Here is a 13,562-nt window from a genome sequence, read left to right on the forward strand (position 1 = left end):
TGTAAAAACGGTATTATATGTTATTAAAATGGTTTTTGAGCTTATTGAAATTACTGATTAGTTTGGAGTTCTGAAGATATGGCAATTGTGTAAAAGAGAAACTCACTGATGTTGATTTATCAGACTTGAGCCTGTGCCTAATTTATCAGTAGCATTTAGTAGAATTGTTTAAGTCATATAACAGGATTGTTTTGAAGAAATTCTTAATCAGGTATACCACAAATTACTTTTTAATAATAATCTAAAGTATTTAAATACATCAGGGTTTGGATCAGTCATCATGTGCTGCTTAAAAGCAACCACAGATTCTCAGTATCCTTCAATATGTGTATATTGACTTATGACTTTGCAGGTTGTTGTATTGACTGCTTCTCACTTTGGATGCAAAGGCCAATCAGGTGGCTGTGTTGTGTTTCTCATCTTTCATGGAGAGTCTGCTGCAGCATGCTCTTCTTGGAATGATGGCTAAGCACATCTCAAGCCCCTGCTTGCACTACATCTATAAATAACTGTTGGAGTAAAGATTTGTTCCCAGGATGTAGGCTCCCTATTTATCTCTCTTATTGTTTCTTTTGCTGAGAAAAAACTTTTTAGTTTGAGTAAGTCCCATTTGTTGATTCTAGTTGTTAACTCTTGTGCTATGGGTGTCCTATTGAGGAATTTGGAGCCCGACCCCACAATATGTAGATCATAGCCAACTTTTTCTTCTATCAGATGCCGTGTCTCTGATTTAATATCAAGCTCCTTGATCCATTTTGAGTTGACTTTTGTGCATGGCGAGAGAAAGGGATTCAGTTTCCTTTTAATGCAAATGGATTTCCAGTTTTCCCAACACCATTTGTTGAAGATGCTATCCTTCCTCCATTGCATGCTTTTAGCCCCTTTATCAAATATAAGATAGTTGTAGTTTCGTGGATTGGTTACTGTGTCCTCTATTCTGTACCATTGGTCCACCCGCCTGTTTTGGTACCAGTACCATGCTGTTTTTGTTACTATTGCTCTGTAGTATAGTTTGAAGTCTGGTATCACTATACTGCCTTATTCACACTTCCTGCTTAGCATTGTTTTTGCTATTCTGGGTCTTTTATTATTCCATATGAATTTCATGATTGTTTTATCTATTTCTACAAGAAATGCTGTTGGGATTTTGATTGGCATAGCATTGAACTTATACAGAACTTTTGGTAATATCGCCATTTTGATGATGTTAGTTCTGCCTATCCATGAACAGGGTATATTTTTCCATCTTCTGAGGTCTTCTTCTATATCTCTCTTTAGGGTTCTGTAGTTTTCATTGTATAGGTCTTTCACCTCTTTTGTTAGGTTGATTCCCAAGTATTTTATTTTTTGGGGGGATATTGTGAATGGAGTAGTTGTCCTCATTTCTGTTTCAGAGGATTTGTCACTGATATACAGGAATGCATTTGATTTATGCGTGTTGATTTTATATCCTGCCACTTTGCTGAATTCATTTATGAGCTCTAATAGTTTCTTTGTAGACCCTTTTGGGTCTGTTAGGTATAGAATCATATCATCTGCAAATAGTGATAATTTAAGTTCTTCTTTTCCTATTTTTATGCCTTTAATTTCTTTCGTCTGTCTAATTGCTCTGGCCAGTGTTTCGAGGACTATGTTGAACAGAAGTGGTGAGAGAGGGCATCCCTGTCTTGTACCAGATCTTAGAGGGAATGCCTTCAATTTTTCTCCATTCAGAATGATGCTGGCCTGTGGCTTATCATAGATTGCTTTTACAATGTTGAGGTATGATCCTGTTATCCCTAATTTTTCTAGTGTTTTGAACATAAAGGGATACTGTACTTTGTTGAATGCTTTTACTGCATCTGTCGAGATGATCATATGGTTCTTATTTTTAAGTCTATTGATGTGGTGAATAACATTTATTGATTTCCGTATATTGAACCAGCCTTGCATCCCAGGGATGAATCCTACTTAATCATGGTGTATAATTTTTTTGATATGTTTTTTAATCCAATTCGCCAGAATTTTATTGAGGATTTTTGCATCTAGGTTCATTAGAGATATTGGTCTGTAGTTTTCTTTCTTTGAAGTGTCTCTGTCTGGTTTAGGCATCAGGGTGATGTTGGCCTCGTAGAATGTATTTGGAAGTTCTCCCTCTTTTTCTATTTCCTGAAATAGCTTGAAAAGTATTGGTGTTAGTTCCTCTTTAAAGGTTTTGTAAAACTCTGCTGTATACCCATCCGGTCCTGGGCTTTTCTTAGTTGGTAGTCTTTTGATGGTTTCTTCTATTTCCTCTATTGTTATTGGTCTGTTTAGGTTGTCTATATCTTCCTGACTCAATCTGGGCAGATCATATGACTTAAGAAATTTATCGATGCCTTCACTATCTTCTATTTTATTGGAGTATAAGGATTCAAAATAATTTCTGATTATCTTCTGTATTTCTGAAGTGTCTGTTGTGATATTGCCTTTTTCATCCCGTATGCTAGTAATTTGGGTTCTCTCTCTTCTTCTCTTCGTTAGCATGGCTAAGGGTCTGTCGATTTTATTTATTTTTTCAAAGAACCAACTTTTAGTTTTGTCAATTTTTTCAATTGTTTCTTTTGTTTCGATTTCATTAATTTCAGCTCTGATTTTAATTATTTCTTGCCTTCTACTTCTTTTGCTGTTGTTTTGCTCTTCTTTTTCTAGGATTTTGTGATGAAGTATGAGATCATTTATTTGTTGGTTTTTTTCTTTTTTTAAGGAATGAGCTCCAAGCAATGAATTTTCCTCTTAGAACTGCTTTCAATGTGTCCCATAGATTCCGATATGTTGTGTCTGTGTTTTCATTTAACTCTAAGAAGTTTTTAATTTCCTCCTTAATGTCCAACAATAAAAAATAAAATAAAAAAGAGAAGCAATAAATAAAGGCAAAATAAAAAAAAATACCTGTTGGCCAAAATAAGTGTCATGAATGAGCCCAAAGTCAAAGGTTGGGAAATATTTCTTAAAATTTCATACCAAATGGTGTGGTTACATGGATAGGCCATGAATTGGGACCAATATTTCAATTTTCCTCAAGATCCTAGGTCATGAACATTTTGGAGTCAGTTGGTAATATGAGAGAACAAAGTTTTTTTTTGTCCATTGTAGTGAAATATATTCCTTTATGCTCATAAAATTTCCATAAACACACAGATATGATGTTATTTGTTAGGGAGTATTTCTCTGCTTTAGTTCAGGAAAAGCTCATGTGCATCTCAGGTCCAGTCAATTTTTCCTGTCACACCACATTTTTGTCTTCTTTCTCCATGAGTAGTTCTTTCTTCATGTATTTTAAACTGATAATATAGTAATGACATTTGTGCCTCTGATTTGTTTATATTAATTTTTAATTATCAACTGGTTTCCCACCAGTGAAGATGAGGATTTTGCTTTAATTTCTCCCCTTCCACTTGTCCTGTTTTCCTACCCACCCATCCTCTTAATAGAATAATGTTTTATTCTATTCAGCTCCATAGTTAATATTTACATTATATGATATGCAAAAATTATGCGCCTGATCTACTTTGATATCCTCTGTGTGTTTCACAATATGCAAATGGTTTTAGAAACAATCTGAAGGGGGAGATCATGGCACCCTTCTCTGTGTTACAAACTATGTTGACATTATTTCTCTCAGAAAACCTTTTTATTTTTCCTGAAGTTTTTTATTTGCTTATTTTATATTTGTTTATTTAGTTTTCTATGTATTCAGCATAGTACAACCCCAAATTAAATGTTGGAGTTTTCTTATTTCTATTCCTCATGAAATTTCTCCCATAGCAAACTTTCTTTCCCATTGTGGACAGGTTGTCCCTCAGGCTGATGCCCGACCCCTTACTTCCATGTTTTATGCTCTAGCTCTGGATGTTCACTTTATTTCCTCCTGTGTTGGACCTTCTTTGACCTGTAGTGTTCATATTGATTAATTCTTTATCCCTACATTGACCACTTTTAGGGTATGCCTCTGATTCAATTCTCTGGCTCCTGGGGGTGGCTCCAAAATTACAAAACCCTCTGTATTTACTTTTTAGATCTCTGGATCTCCCTAAGACTTGTTTGATGAAGTTAGTAGACATTTACTAAATTTTCCTCCAGGAAAGTGATACCTCTACTTAAAAAAAAATGTTATTCCTCACCTTCATTGAAAGAACTTATCTTCTCTTGAAACTAAACCTCCAAAATTTGGCCAGTCCCTAGCTGTGTGCAATTAGGGACAAGTTCTTGATATTTGCTCCTCAAATTTATTTTCTGTCAACTCTTCTGATTATGTCACCTCCTTTACTCCCACTTTCAGAACTTACCAGTTCCTGGACTTCAGGGAATTCAGGGTCAATAAGGTTGTATCATGTGTTTTCTAAATTCTAAATGACTAAGATTTAGTTTTCTTGGATTCACTAAGGCATTTACCACCAATCTTTCTGCTTTTCATCCTCTAATTAATATTTTATCATCATTTTCTCCTTTCCCAGTTTTCTTTAACTTTGTAAATATATGTGAATGTATTCTTGAAAAACTCCTTTACTAAAATTTTAATGGATTTTTGGAAGATAGCAAAAGTAGACAAGTATATTCAACTTCCATCCCTTTTTAAAGACTTATATTTACATATTTCAAATGGACTCTTTTTTCAATGTAATTACACAAAAATTTACATCTTAATTTCTTACTCTCTCTCCAAATCACGATTTCCACATGATCACAAAATAAATCCTCTCTAAAAATACTTGCTATGCTTAGAATATTTTGTGCCAATACAAGATATTAATCACTTCAAATTATGTGTCTTTAAGGATCAGAACTATTAAGCGATTGCCTCCAAATAATCACTTAAGGAGCGGTTGTAAAATGTCTTGCCAGGAGCTTGGTGGCCTTTTAAAAGGGATTTTCCCTCTGTTCATTGGAAAAAAAGAGGTGTTATATGTCATGTGATGTAATGCTAAAGATGTAAAATGGACTATTATGTAAGGGAGTGAGTTCCCCATCATAGGAAGTGTTCAAAGAGAGGCTATCAGGGATTACAGTATTATTATTATTATTTCTTTTCAGTTATACATGAAAATAGAATCAATTTTGATATAATTATACAAACAAGGAATAAATCTTATTCTAATTAGGACCCTAGTTTTGTGGATATACACAATGATGAGATTCACTGTGGTGTATTCATATGTGTAATAGGAAAGTTATGTCAGATTCATTCCACTGTCCTTTTCCTATTCCCCACTACCTTCCCTTCACTCCCCTTTGTCTAATTCAAACTGGATTCAGTCTAATCTGCTGAACTTCTGTTCTTCCTCTCCTGCCCCCTTATTGCAGATTAGCATCCACATATCAGAGAAAACTTTCAACCTCTGGTTTTTTGAGATTGGCTTTTTTTTACTTAGCCTGGTAGTCTCCAGATCTATCCATTTTCCAGCAAATGTCATAAAGTCATTATTCTTTATGCTAAGTTGTACTCCATTGTGTATGTATAACACAATTCCTTTATCCATGCATCTGTTGAAGGGCACATAGGTTGGCTCCACAGCTTAGCTATTATGAATTGTGATATTATAGCAGTGCCACTGCTTACAGTGCTTTTATATGAAGTTAAATTAAATTCTTAACATTCCTTCTAGTCTCCGTGCATCTAGGAGTGTGTGTATTTTGGTGAGAATTCCTCTCAAGTTTGCATCCTTGAATATGGCTTCTATTGTGGTTTGGTGGGAAAAAACAAGTAGTCTTAGACTCCAAGATCAATGTGGGCCAGCTCTGTGATCAGTTTTGAAACATTCTGTCCCTGAAAGCATTTGTGATTGTTCATGGAAGATGCTTAAGAAATTTTTAAAAAAAGAAAGGAAAAAAGATTTTAGAATATTGAAGTCTTCCAGAAAAAAAAATAGCAACAGCAATAACAGAAATGGTGAGCTATAGAGTTTTATTATGACTTGACTCAGGGTGGGATGTTGCCAAGAGATGAAGTCTTGGGGCCCATCATCAACTTCAGAGAGTACAGTCAAACACCTTCCAAGTTCTTCTTGTCCCATCTAAAATGTTTTAATCCACATTCAGGTGAAATATCATCAAACAAAAATTTTGCTTAGTTTTTAGGGCCTCTTCATCTAGTCTTCTATTTTATAGACAAAATGATTAAAGTTCATAGAATTTAAATGACTCTGTCAGATAAACCAGAGCCCAGACTTTTGAGTACAATAGGTCATTTGCTTCCATATAGTGAGTTTTCCCCATATATCTCTATTGTCTTCTAAAGACAACTCTTCACGGGGAAAGAATTCGAGGTACTCTGAGGGCTATTTGGGTACACTGGGCTTTTTGATAATGGTGGTACTGATGGAGATTTTGTGTTCTGTGATGGATTGTGTTTTGTGATGGATTTTTTTTTAAAGTATCAGCTGGCACTTGGTAACCAACACTGCCTTGTTTGTCCAGTCTGGAACAGTGGGGTACCTTTATAAATCATGGCCTCTTTTCCTTATTGAAATTGGGCTTGGGACTCTCAAACATGGGAGCTGGTGATGTTATTCTAATTTTGGGGTGCAACTGTGTGAGGAAGGAGGGAAAATATATTTCAGTCTTAGAATAAATTAGTACACGACAAAACCACATTTTAGATGACATTTTCTTCTTTCTTTTGCAGAAGTTAAGTTAGTGTGTGCTTTATGTTTTACATAGGAGTAGGAGAAAAAGTGAGAAACATTTTTAAAATTTTCAATGTTTTTAAAGATAATTATGTAATTATTTAAAGATAATTATGTGATTATTATCCTCAATTTAAATTCAATGTCCACAGAGAGTTTTAATAATCATTCCTGTATAGGAAATTTTCTAGTTGGTTTGATAATATACTCAGAAAGATTATACTGCAATATTCCTAGATAGTTAATGAAGTTAATAAAAGAACCGGAGATTTTTGAGAATTTTAGAGCTTATTCATAAATTGTCTAATTTTGGCAACAGTGTTATTTGTTATGAATTGATTCTTTGATATTTTAAGCAATTTTCCCAAGATTTGAAACATTTGACAACACACAAGTTATGGCACAATAAGACCTTGGCTTAGGGAAAAAATATCCCCGCAAGAAATTGTTTTATTTTCCACATTTATCCTATTGTCTTTATGCCCAATTTTCCTGTATTAATCAAGTGTTAATTGAAGGAGTGTTATTACAGTTTACTTATCCTTGACCTGTAGTGAATGTTAAAATATTGCTTATTGATTTTTTGAAAGTATGCAATTTGGTCAGTTTGGATAAATGCTCTTCTAGGGTACCGTTTCTTCTTCCTTCCCTATCTTGACCAAGAACATCATATTCTACCTATTTTCCAAATGTTGAAACTGGACTCTTGTTTCATATACACTTATTTGCTTTTTCAATCATGTTGTTATTTTTTCCTAAATAAAATTTCTATACTAGTCCCCTCCCTTTAACCCCCATTGTTTCTATTCTTATCTTAAGCCTCATCAACTTAGTTCTGGGCTATTTAATAGTATCCTGACCACAGCCTGAGTTCAGGTTTCCCTGCTCCATCAATGTCCCCATTTATCCCATTTCAGCATGATCCTACATGAGGAAGTGCTGGAGATGTGGTGTCTAAGGGCACCATGTGTGTTAATCATATCTCTATCTCAGCTCAGTTGTAGGCCCTTGACAAAATATTTCATCACTCTCTGCCTCTGTTTTATAATCTCTAAAATGGGAGTAATAATTCTGAATATTTCTAATGTTGTTTGGTTAACTGTCATGAGTTCATAATGCAACATACTTGAAAAAGTGCCCAGAATGGAGTGTTAGCTGTTATGTTGTCAGTCACTGCATTTCAATATCTGTCCTAACATGTATTTCTTAGTGTTTTTGAACTTGCATTTATGGAACATCAATTATGATGGGGACTCTATTAAAACATATTCATTTCATTCATATATTTTTCTTATGTGATTATTGTCCTCAAATTGCAGATGAGGAACTGAAACTTCAGGAAAAAAATCATAAACTCAAGTCCACAGAGAGCAAGGGCCATATTGAGACTGGAACAGACCTGTTTAACTCCAAAGCTTATGCACCTGTCATGTAGGCTGCTCCACTTCCACCTGTGAACTCCAGCCATCAGGCATACTATTATTTTTAGATAGAATTGCATGGAAATCAAAAAATGTTATAAAGAGTTTATCCCTAAGTCTGTGAAATAATACTAGACAATAGACATATTACTGTAGTTATCATCAACTCATTGCTTTTAGAAATAGAAGTAATCTGTTTAGTATTAAATATTATAATAATTACTTAAAAACGTTTTCTTAGTCACAATTTTTTCTTCTAGCTACCTTTAGAATTATTCACCAAATTATTCACCCACTCTTAAAAAACTCTATTGGTAATTTGTTCATGATTGTGTTAGGACCACAGACTAGTTTTAAAAGATACAGCATCTTTTAAATAGTTAATAATAATAATAACAGGTTTATTACCAAGAAACATGAAATGTTTCTCCATTTTTTTGTTCTTTTATGGCCTCAGTAAAATTTTAGAGATGTTTCTCTATTATAGGCTTTTCATACTTTATTAAAACTTTTCTAAGGATTTTATGTTTTGGTCTATATGATTATGTGCTCTTTTTTGTTCTATTTTTAAAATATTGTCACTTAATTTATGTGTACATTACTTCAATAGTTTATCATTTCATCTACTCTTGAATTGTACAGGTAGGCAGTCAAATGATTTGAAGATTGCATTATAGAGTTATCCTTTTGTCTTTGATAGAATATATATGTTTTCCTATGTTTATCCATACTCAGCTGCTAGATCACCTGCTGGCATCTCCATTTGCCCGATGAGGATTTACATGTCTGATTATAGTATGAAAAGGCAAATTTGGCAAACTTAGGCTTCATTTACAAATCAAGGATATGCTCTTTAATTAGAACGACTGTAAAGGTGCTGTGGAGGTGTTAGGTTTTGAAGTTGGTCTGAAGAATCTGACACTCTTAAATGAAGAATAAATGTTTTGAGCTGCGTGAGCGCTGAGAATTACCAGTAGTTATGGAATCATGGCTTAGAAGTGTATGTATTGTTATGTGATCAAATTCATAGCTTAGGGTATAGATAAAAAATTAGGTTCAAATGTCAACCCAGAGAAGTTGATGGAAAATATCTCTAGTACTTTGTTATAGAAGATTCCAAGGCTCAGTCTGTACTTTATGGAAAAGGATTTTTTTCCATATTTTTTTCCATGATGCTATTATGTCAAAAATGGCCTACACAGTGATGGCTTGTTGGCTCCATGTTGCCCTCAATAATTTCTAGGAACCAATTGACAATTATAAGCAAAATCAACTAATTTATGGTAATTCAGAGAAAGAAATAAGTGGTTCATACAGAAGAAAGGTAAATAAACCACAAAACAGAAAAAATTCTCATGCTACTATTTTTGCCTAACCCAGGAAATACATTTCTAATACGGTGATGTTTGTTGATAGTATGATCTGCAGGGCCACACAGAGTCTATTCCTCTTTTCTTACTATGGCCAGTATACTCTATAGATAAGAGTAGATGGTCCTTCTGTAGGTCCTGAGGACTGTCTTGTAGCAGACAGAGCACAGCCTGGCTATGGAATGTTCTCATATGATTTGGGACCCTTTGGGCCCACATGTTTTCACAGTAAGTGCACTTGATTTTCATGGCTTACTTTATTTTAGGTCTCTTGATTGTGGGATTTCTTTTTCACAATATTATAAACATAAGCTTTATGACATTGTTCATTTTTTAAGTTCTGAACATTAGACTCCAATTTTCTCTTGGAGTTTAAATTCTCTGACTGAAAAAGAAACCTTATGTCTACGAGAGTGTTCAGGAATTGATGTGAAACCTCAAGGCTTCAATTGGTGTTTGAAAAAAGTCTGTGAAGTAATGATACTATTTCCAGATTTAAATTTTTAACAGAAAAAACCTTTTATGTAACTTGTCAAATTGATCATCACATGGATTCTTAATATCATATATGAGATTTTGGCTTGTTTTCTTCTTTTAAAATATTTTGTTCACAATGAAGTTAATATATACAAGATATTCCAGGATATGTTGAGATAGAAAAATACATGTTTGGCTGCTACTCCCCAAAACTGTACTTGAAAAGAAAAGAATATCTTAGGAAATTAATATTTTTGGCTTCTTTTTAGGTGCCAATATCTGTTTTATTTAATTTAAGAGAAGGGCACATAGTAGCTTCCCAATAAATATCTTTTTTCCAAAAATTGGTACAAGATGATTTGGCTTTGTCACTAAGATTTGCTGTATAGATGTTGGAACATTTTCTAGCATTCAATCATAGTTAAGATCTTCTTTTCTTTTTATATCTTTATTTATTTATTTTTATGTGGTGCTGAGGATCAACTCCGGTACCTCTCATGTGCGAGTCAAGTGCTCTAACACTGAGCCATGGCCCCAGCCCTTTCTGTTCTTTTTTTGTAGTAGATGAGCTAGCCGTATCAGTGAGAAAATATGGTTGAAACATTGCAGTGGATCTAAGAAGGTCCTGATTGTTGAGGTTGGTTCCAGATGATAAACCTCACTGGGAGCTTAGTTAGCTCAGAGTCTGAAGCCAAGTGGAAAACTTGTAGGAAAGATGCTCTTCACATTTGAGGCTCAGGGAGAGACTCAGGGAGGGACATTACTTGTTCTTTCATGGAAGTTACAATGAGGCAAATGGATATTTAGAAACTCAGCTTTCCTGTCAGAAATAACAACTTCAACAGGCTGCTTAAAAATTAAATATTATACTCATATTTTGTGTCTAAAGTGTTCGAAAGTTTGAGGTTTGAAACGTTTTTCTGGGACAGAAAATCAAGAGGAATTTCACAGTCTTGACTTTTCTGTATAATCTGGGTGACAATAAAATTTGTCATACACAGGACAGTTCTGAAAATGGAAAGGATTGCTATCAATAATTGTGTCTGGAAAATACGCATAATCCTAGACTTTCTCAGACAAAACAGATGGTCACACCATGTACTACAGTTCTCAGAGTGCTAGGAAGAGACTCTGGATTTGTTTTCTTCCTGTATGTGTCTGTGAATATTGCTCTTTTTTTTTAAAAATAGTTTTAGTTGTGGATGGACACAATACTTTTATGTTGTTTATTTAGTTTTATATAGTGCTGGGGATCAAACACAGTGCTTCACACATGCTAGGCAAGTACTCTACCACTGAGCCCCACCCCCAACCCAAATATTGCTCTTTTAAAGCATCTTAATGAGTTATTTTTGGTTAAAACTCTATACTTTTTAATATCTTTTAAAATTTTTTCTTTACAATTGTCTCTTAATTGTTTGAATCCTAGATTTTATATATATATATTTTAAAAAGAAGAGCCAAAACAACTTATATGGGTTATGTCTATTGATGTTTACTATATTAAAATGAAAACAGGAATCTTATAATATCAATTCGTGTATTTAAGAGTAACAATTATATTTATACTTCTGTGAAGATGGAGTAAGTGTTCTTTTTCCTATTCTTCCCTCTAAATGCAACTTAAAACCCTGGCCATTATATCTAAATCATACATAAGAAGACTGAAATTTGAAGAGAAGTCTAACTAGCTAGGGACCTCACGACCTAAGAAACTACATGGTAGTGAGTTTGGTTTTTTTTTTTTTTTTTAGCTTCATGTATCATAGACTGGATGCTAGATAAGACTGACAATCCAGAATTGCCAATGGAAATAGGTTTTAAAAAACAATGAACCCAAGAAAACCTGCTCTCTTTAGCCAAAGGACCAAAAAAGGGGTGACTTAGCAAAACAGAAAACTGATGATAGTCAGTAAACAAAACTATTCTATCTCAGCCAGATCCACAGAAAAAAACTGATTACAACTCATCCCTTCTAGCAAAAAAGAAGTGAAAAGCTGGACTTTCATCCTCTATAGGATGTAAGGATGCACCCAGCCTCTCCACCCAGCCACCACTGCTGGGGTGATGTGAAAGCCTATAGAATATGGTTGACGTACCCCTCCCCTCCTCCCTGGGGCAGAGTCAAGGAAGCAAAATAGAGACCAGGAGACTCACCACTGCTCAGCAGAACCAAGGGCATCCTGTCCCCACTCTACCTCAGTGAAAGTGGAAGTCACCTATGGAGTAGTATTGAAGCACTGTCTCCCTCCAACTCAGGATGGTACCAGCAGAGAGCCGGGGGAGCTTGATTACCTACCTCCACCATTAGTTATAGGAAACTCCTACTTACTCAGTTCTAGAAACTAGAAAAAAGAATAAAGAATAAAGTAAACACAAAGGAAGCCAAATATTGGAAATATCCAAAAGAGCAGAAAGCAATGAAATTGAAAACAGGAAAACAATGTAGTTAATAAAAGAAACAAAAAGCAGATTCTTTGAAAATAAACAAAGCACTAGCAAAATTGACCCCCAAATAAGATATAAATGTGGAATGCAATATCAGCACAGATCCTTCTGGCTTCAAAAGGATAACATATGAATACTCTGACCACCTGTATGCACATGAATTTGACAACTTAAATGGCATGGATCAATTTCTTGAAAAATGGAATAATACAACTGTGACAACTAATTCAAAATGATATAGATTATTTGAAAAGCCCTAGAACTATTAAGAAAATGAATTCATAATTTAAAATCTCACAAGTAGCAATCACCAGGTCCAGATTGTTTCACTGGGGTAATTGATTATCCTTAGAAGGAAAAAATTAACCTTGACCTACCTACACTTCACAATATAAAAGTCAACTGGTAATATATCTGAATTTAAATGTAAAGTTATAATACTTTTGGCAGATATTACAGAAAAAGTTTTGTACTTAAGTCTCAAGGAAGAGTTTTTAAACATGAATCTAAAGCATGATCCATGAAAGAAAAAAAATCAATAATTTGACTCACCAGATTTAAAAACATTTGCTCTGAGAAAATTTTTGTGATGAAAATGTAAACTATAGATATAGAGAAAAATACATGCAAATCACATATTTTACAGAAGATTTATATCCAGAATATGTAAAGAACTCTCAACCACAATACTAAAAATAATCTTTAAAAAATAAGCAAAAGGCATATAAAGAAATTTCACCAAAGAAGAGGTACAGTTGGCAAATAAGCACATGAAAAGATGTTTAACATGTTATCCATTATATCAGTGAAAATCAGCACCATGATGAGCTATTACTGTGAACCTCTTAAAAGGGCAAATTAAAAAAAAATACTGACTCAGTTGGGATGTAGTTCAGTAGTACACGAGGCCCTGTGTTTGATCCCCAGCACTGCAAAGCAGAACAAAACAACCCCACACCAAATGCTAGCTTGGATGGACAAACTGGATCTCTCATATGTTGCTTAGTGCAAATGCAAAATGGTACTACATTCTGGAAAACAACATAGCAATTTATTAAAAATATAACTGGTATTTGCCCTATGACTCAGCAATTAAACTCCTAAGTATTCAAGAAAAATGAAAATATAGTTCTCCACAAAAATTGTATACTATTATTCATAGAAGTTTTATTTGTAAGAGTCTCAAATTAGGAACAATTTTT

Source organism: Spermophilus citellus (genome assembly GCF_964194105.1).
Source record: "Spermophilus citellus genome assembly, chromosome: 14".
NCBI lineage: Eukaryota > Metazoa > Chordata > Mammalia > Rodentia > Sciuridae > Spermophilus > Spermophilus citellus.